Genomic DNA, 6,922 nt, shown 5'->3' with positions numbered 1-6,922 from the left:
CTTCTTTTTAAAAATGCTTACCAGCTGGAGCTCTATAGTTCTGGATGCTATGGTGCTGCCCAGGGTCAGGTTCTGGGAGCCTACAGCTTCCCCAGACCCTATATTAGGTTATGCTTTAATATTGACCCCTCCTTTGTCATGATGACTGTTTAAATACAGAGATGCATTTAACAGTGGCTCCATCCTTTCCTAGCAGCTAGTGAGCCTTTCAGAATCAGCATGCATAGTACAGCCAGTTAAAGGAATGTGTCAGGTGGGCCATCCATGGCCAGGTGGGTCATTGCAATAGAGTGGGACCACTCCGGGTGATGACTATATTGGAATTTTTTATTACACCCTGCCACTATGTGTGTATGTATGTGTTATCTATGTGCGTGTATTCACGTGTGCTCCTGCATTCTTGTGTGTGAGTGCTGGGTCATGTCTGTATTGCAGCATTCATGTGGAGGCTGGAGGACAACCTGGCCGCCTTCACCTGCTACTTTGTTTGAGACAGAATCTCCTGTTTCTTTTACAGTTGCATGTTACAAGGCATCTGACCCATGTGCTTCTCCTGCCTCCCCCCTTGCATCTGACTATATCAACACTGGGATTATAGATACTTTACCCAGTGAGCCATCTCCCCAGCCTGTAAGGAATTTCCAATAGGGGTCAGGCATCTCATAACTGCGAGGAGCTGAAGAAGCAAAGGTCTGGGAGAGAACAGGAAAAGACTTAGTAATCAGGGTTCCAGAGGGAAGCTGGAAGGGACATCTGTGGAAGGCTGTGGACTCTTTAACCATGGCCTGGAGTATCTTCAGAGCAGAAAAGCTTAAGTCAATAGGCTGAAGCAAACTCGAGTGGACTTGCATAGCAAATGTAGAGCATTGGGGGGGGGGAGACTACAGCCCACTCCCATGTCTGCCCACACCAGCCCTCAGGATGCTGGCCATCTGCAGAAAAATGGACCGTTTCTCCTGTTGCTTGGCCTTGGCCTTGGAGAAGTGCTAAAAGCAGATCTGGACAAATTTTCTGTTTCCTGCTATCTATAGTAAAGGGACCCAGTGGTCAACAGCATGGTGTCTAAGCTACGGTGGTATTGAGGGCCTTGCTCCAACCAGAAAGCTTGGTCTGTGGTTTTACTTTGGGCTTCCAAACTCATGCATATTTGTCTTTCTGAAAACTATCACTCAGGACTGCATAGGAAGGGGATTCTGGGAAATGTAGTCCCATGGTAGTTGAAGTGCTGCAGCAAAGAATCACCATAATATAATCCATGGAGTAAAAGGGAATAGATGTGAATGTGAAAAAATGTATTTCAAAAGGTTAAGGATCTTGAATTTAATCTTTTGGTTTTTAAAAAATAAAATGCTAGTTGTCAATATGTATGACCAGCTTTCATTCTATCCATTTCTATAAAAGAAGGTGAGGTCATTTTATTCATATCTCATGGCTTTCCTTTCTTTCACTGGAAAACCCAACGCCATCCTTGGCTACTGCACTGTACAGGTTTTGGTGTTCGTTTTCTCAGGGGTGTTAATCTTCTCCCTTAGGCCGATGGTTCTCACTCATCTCCAGTTCTCCATCCACTCACGGCTTCCTGTTCCATTTTGCCCCACGAGTGTGAGATTTTTCTACCTCAGTGCTTCGCGACCAGCCAGAGAGGAAAGGCCAGGACTGAATTCTTTTTCTTCTTACTTCAGGGCCCACCAATCCTTCCCCGTTTTGCCATAGGGTTGCCGCACCTGCAGCCACTCAGGGTTGATTTGGGAGGTTTTTCTTAGTTCAGTCAGTGACCACATACTTGGGCTTTCCCTCAGCAGTGGATCCTGTATTTATTGCTTCTTTTCTATTTTTGCCCTCCTCCTCTGGCCCTGTGTTTTTATTACTAAGTTACTGGGAGAGTCTCCCAGGCGTTCCATGCCAGGCCTGACTCACATCTGGCCATCTTTTTTGCATGCCAGCTTTATACTGTACCAGAGAAATCAACTCCTTGCCAAGATAAAAAGAAGACAATAATTCTTTTTTTTTCTTTTATGGGAAGGAAATAAGACTCTGCAGAGTATTCTGAGGTCACGCCAGTTAAGGTCTACAGGCCCAGATTCCTTGGGCTCATTCCATACTCTCTACCATGCTCTTACCCATTCCTGAAAGGGGAACTCAGTTTCTCGGGGCCTTCTGTCCCCTCCCTGAACTGTATCCGTGCATCTGTGTGGTTAGTGACACTGGTGACTACAGCATTGTGTTCCGGAGCTGTCATTCACACAGATGTATGTTGAAAGTCCACACAGTGTGCACAGTAAGTGAGGTGCAGGCATTGCGTGCTGAGGTGAGGTTTCGCCCATTAGGACTTCTTTATCTTTCTCCGGTCAATAAACCCAGAAGGCATGTAGTGTCTTCCCTCTCTACTCAATCCCAACCTTTCTACTTTTGAGGTTTCATGAAAATCTCCTCCAATGGAACCACTGCAATTCTTAAAGGGCCTCTGTGTGTATGAGCTATTAGTGTATGTCTCATGTAGAGTTACTAAGTTCTGGGATACAAAGTGTCTGAGTTAAGAGATAGAAAGGCATTCTGGGTCCTAATCCCGGACCATTAATTTGTTGACTTGCAAGCCACTTTTCTACTCTCGGTTGTTTCTGGTCTCTAAAATGGGCGCAGCAGTGTGGTATCTGCTAGAGAGAGTAGGTGCATGCCCGATGAGGCCGTGCATTTTGGAAGCTACAGAGCACAGGGCCAATGGGAATGACAGTGCAATGGTGTAACTCAGTCCTTGAGTGACAGCCTGTATTGTTACTGTACATCCCTGTTGGTTTATTGATCGAAGAACAGTTGGTAGGTCATATGTTCCTAGAAAAAGGAAACCGCATCTTGTGTTTTTCTCTTTCCGTCCTTAACATGTGAACACCTTATAAGTCTGATTATAAACCATGCGAGGTGACATTTGGATTGTGAAGGGAGACGGGAAAAGACATGTAAACGAAGATGCAGTGCAGGAAGGAGCTTGGAGTCAGCTCAAGTGGGTGGGTGAAGGACCCAATAACTTAGGAATGCTAAGGGCCAAAGCAAGTCCTCTCTGCCAGACACCGTCATGAGGCTTTCTGCAGAACAATACAGCCCTTGGGCATGACTTTGAAAAATCAGTTTTTTTGCCTATAAGAAGCTGGGAATCAGTCATGCTCAGAACCGCACGCGGGAGGCAGCTAAGGCACGTCTTTTGTTACGTCCAAAGAGCTGGACACAGAGTTCTGAAAGCCATCCTGGATTTTCTTGGACACCTTTGCTTTTTGCCACAACATGGAGCAGTTAGTCTTTCTGGGAATTTCTGGGTCCAAAGTAGTGCTACTGTCTGGGGAAGCTGAGGATGGAAGGTCCTTAGTGTGTGGGGAGGGAATTTAACTCTGTCACACATCTCATAATATCTAAGAATGGCAGCTTCAAGACCTGGCTTGGAGGTCCCATGGGAGACTGGGTCATACTGTGACAGAGTCCAGCATCTGAATCAACCCTCCTAACATCAATAATAACATTGTACTGTGGCTTGGGGATAGAGATTTTCTTATTGTCTTTAAAAGAATCTAAAGAACTGTCCTTTGGCCAGGTGGTGGTGGTGCAATCATTTAATCCCTGCACTCGAGAGGCATCCAGGTGGATCCCTGAGTCTGAGGCCAGACTGGTATACAGAGTGAGTTCCAGGATGTCCAGGGCTACAGGGAGAAACCCTGTCTAGAAAACCAAAATTAAGGGCTGGAGAGATGGCTCAGTGGTTAAGAGCACTAACTGCCCTTTCAGAGGTCCTGAGTTCAATTCCCAGCAACCACATGGTGGCTCACAGCCATCTGTAATGAGATCTGGCGCCCCCTTCTGGCATGTGGGCACACATGGAAGGAATGCTGTACACATAATAAATAAATCAGTCTTCTTTAAAAAAAAAAAAAACCAAAATAAAAAAAATAAAACGTTTTCTTCATTTATTTTGTAAAGAACTAGCCACTGATGTCTATACCTGTGCTGTGATTTCTTTTTCTTTCCTAAAGAAAGCATGCCATGGGGGCATTCCATTTCAGTACTCAAAATCATGCTGTAGAGCTTTGGCATACCCTGCAAGAACCAGCTAGAGCTTTAAATATATTATTAGGAGCAAGCTTTTCATACCAGGTTTTGAACACATTATAAAATGTATTAGCCCGGTGTGATTATTGCTCAAGTATGGAGTTTAGGGAGTTTATTACTTGTAAAACAAACAAATCCTTTGTGTAAGTAGAGGTGTAAAGGGGGAAAGTACTTGCTGTTCTAAAGCAACATTGAGAGGAAGATTAAACCATCCTTATTAAATCTCCTTAAGTATGAGTTGGCTAAGAGCAACATTCTTTCGTTGTATTAGGTCATAGCGTGGCTTCCTTCTGCCAGGAAAGGGTTTCTGTTTTTAGGTTCAAGTGGATGCCCCAAATCATTCCGCTCCCAGGTCCTCTGGTTTCCCAACTGTGCAATAACAAGGCTGCCTTAGGAGCTAGAGTTTAACTGGAAGGGACCTAAATGTGGCATCTAGTAATATTATGTACTCTCTGTGATGCCCTTAAAATAGAATCCTAAGAAGGAGTCCGCTGGCTTCGGGAATCTGCTGAAGATTCATGGGGCATAAGAGAAAAGAGCTCTTGTTCGTAACTAATAGTAAGAGTCTTGCATGAAATTAAACCAGGACATAAACCCCACTGCCATTATTCATGGCATTTATTAAACAATTATTCATGCCTTTTACGCTACTTCAGCATAGATTCAGAATCTTAACCTGACTTTCCAGTGCATGTTCAAGGTGGTCTTGACCAGCATTTCTAGCTCCTTGTAACTACTGAGAAGTTTTTAGCATAGAGTCACAGATTCTTGTCATTAAGAGAACATCTACTTATGCTCCACAAACAAACATGAGCCAAAACTCAGAGCCTATTGTTATTATGTCATGAGTTCATTTGAGGTAATGTTTGTGTAGAAACGCAGTCTTCCCTACAATACCAGTACACTGTAACATAGAAGCAACTCTGTATGGCTATTCTTTTTTTTTTTTTAGGACGGTGTTTTTTTTTTTTGTACATCTATATTTACTAACAAACATCACTGCATAATGATACAGCCTACAGTGTAACATATATCACAATAATTCATTTTTTCAGTTCACATCTTCATAGTGCCCCAGTTTGCTCTATGTCACTCTAAGTCTCAGGACCACAGTTGGCCCCAATCCTATATGGTTTGCTCTCCTATGATGAGACCTCCTGTCCATTTGGTCCATCTTCCATCACGCTTTCCTCTCCTAACGGCTTGTTCCCCTGACTTTCCATTAGTGAACTCGGCTGTCTAGGTTTCATATTCCAATTCGTGTTCGCTCTAGAGTGCCATCATCTCTCAGAAGGCTTGCTAGTCCAAAAATTCATATGTCCATAAAGTAATTAGTTAATTTTCCTTTCTCTCATTCCTAACCAGCTTTTCAAGGAGCAGAGATGTAAGGAAATTTTTTCCAGGTCATATGTGTGCATTTATTTTATGTAAATATAAAAAACAGTGTATACACACACACACACACATATATATATATATACACCATTTTTTTTCATAAGACAGAGTTTCTCTATAGCTTTGGATCCTGTCCTAGAATTCGCTCTGTAGATCAGGCTGGCCTTGAACTCACAGAGACCCACCTGACTCAGTCTCCCGAGTGCTGGGATTAAAGGTGTGCGCCACCACTGCCCAGCTCCGGGTCATATATTAAGTTAGGTGGTGAGACTGTGACTATCCCCCTTCAACTAAAAACTACCTTTGCTTCACATATTCAAGTGGAACATCACACCGAAATCTGAGTGACAGATGGCCCTAGAGCATCTCCTCTCATATTTTCTACCAACTCTGGAGCCCTGTATAGGCAGGAATGAGCATATTGCAAAGGCCAAGAAGAGAAGCCAGTGGGAGAAAGTGGTGGAAACTCTTCACTTCTTCATCCACCTCAGCATGGCCTGGGCCAGGCGCTGAACATTCAGGTGAGGCTAGGACATCCTCTCTCTACCAAGATCCACAGTGGAGGAGTCTGGACAAATAAACTCACCCCTGAAATTTTCAGTTTGCTAAGCCGGACGGTAGGCTGGTGGTGTTCACCTCACTGGGTAATGAAGTGATCTGTCCAGTGTGTCCTTCACTTAGTCCCTGGTGTGCAGGGTGGACTCAGGGGCCGTGGTGTCAGACTTCTGATTATGGTCTAGACATGAGAAGTTCAGATGCTGCCAGCACTGATGTCAGCAAGGACACACGAGAAGTGCTCATGGCTCACTGCTGATGTATGATGTCATCGCCAGCCTCACTGTCCATATTTCCGTTGGGTTGACACTATAGAGATGGACCTGTGGCTTTGGGATGTATGGTCTAGTCATGGAGCACCTGTAGTCAGGGTTTCCCAGGAATCCAGGCAGGCTTTACAGAAAATCGTGCTGTGCTGGTGAGAGCAAAAGGTGTAAATGTGGCCAAGAAACACAGACATTCACTCATCTAAGTCTGTGCAATGAATCCAGACTCTGTGGCTGTGCACAAGCTCTCTGGCTGGGGTGGCACTGGTACACCCGGGTTTCCCGTGAATCAGCGGTAGGGGGAACTGTGCCTCACACGGAGCCCCGCATGCATTGGGCCAAAACATCTACTTCAATAAAAGTGCTCAGTTGAGGGTAAAAGTCCATCTCTAAAAAATTGATGCCTAAGGAAGTTTAAATTTAGAATTAAGGCCATTTTATTTTAGGGTGCTAGGGAAAAAAAGCTGATTTCCAAGTTTTTCCATTTTGCTCTCCAAGTATGAGGCTTGTGCTTAGCAGTGTCTTGGATTAATCGTGCTTACTTTAATTTTTTTTTACTTAAATTTATTTTCCTTTTTATTACTTTAAATTACACTTCTCTGTTGGTGTGTATG

The 6,922-nt window shown here is 44.1% G+C and overlaps 1 protein-coding gene across 2 annotated transcripts in view; it reads left to right on the top strand.

Annotated features, from left to right (window-relative positions):
- The window catches only part of Slc2a12 (solute carrier family 2 member 12), a 58,045-nt gene that overhangs the window by 23,157 nt on the left and 27,966 nt on the right, over positions 1-6,922 (top strand). The window lies entirely within an intron of this gene.

Source organism: Microtus ochrogaster, linkage group LG4, assembly GCF_000317375.1.
Source record: "Microtus ochrogaster isolate Prairie Vole_2 linkage group LG4, MicOch1.0, whole genome shotgun sequence".
NCBI classification, from domain to species: Eukaryota; Metazoa; Chordata; class Mammalia; order Rodentia; family Cricetidae; genus Microtus; species Microtus ochrogaster.
This window is presented reverse-complemented; position numbering and strand designations above follow the sequence as displayed.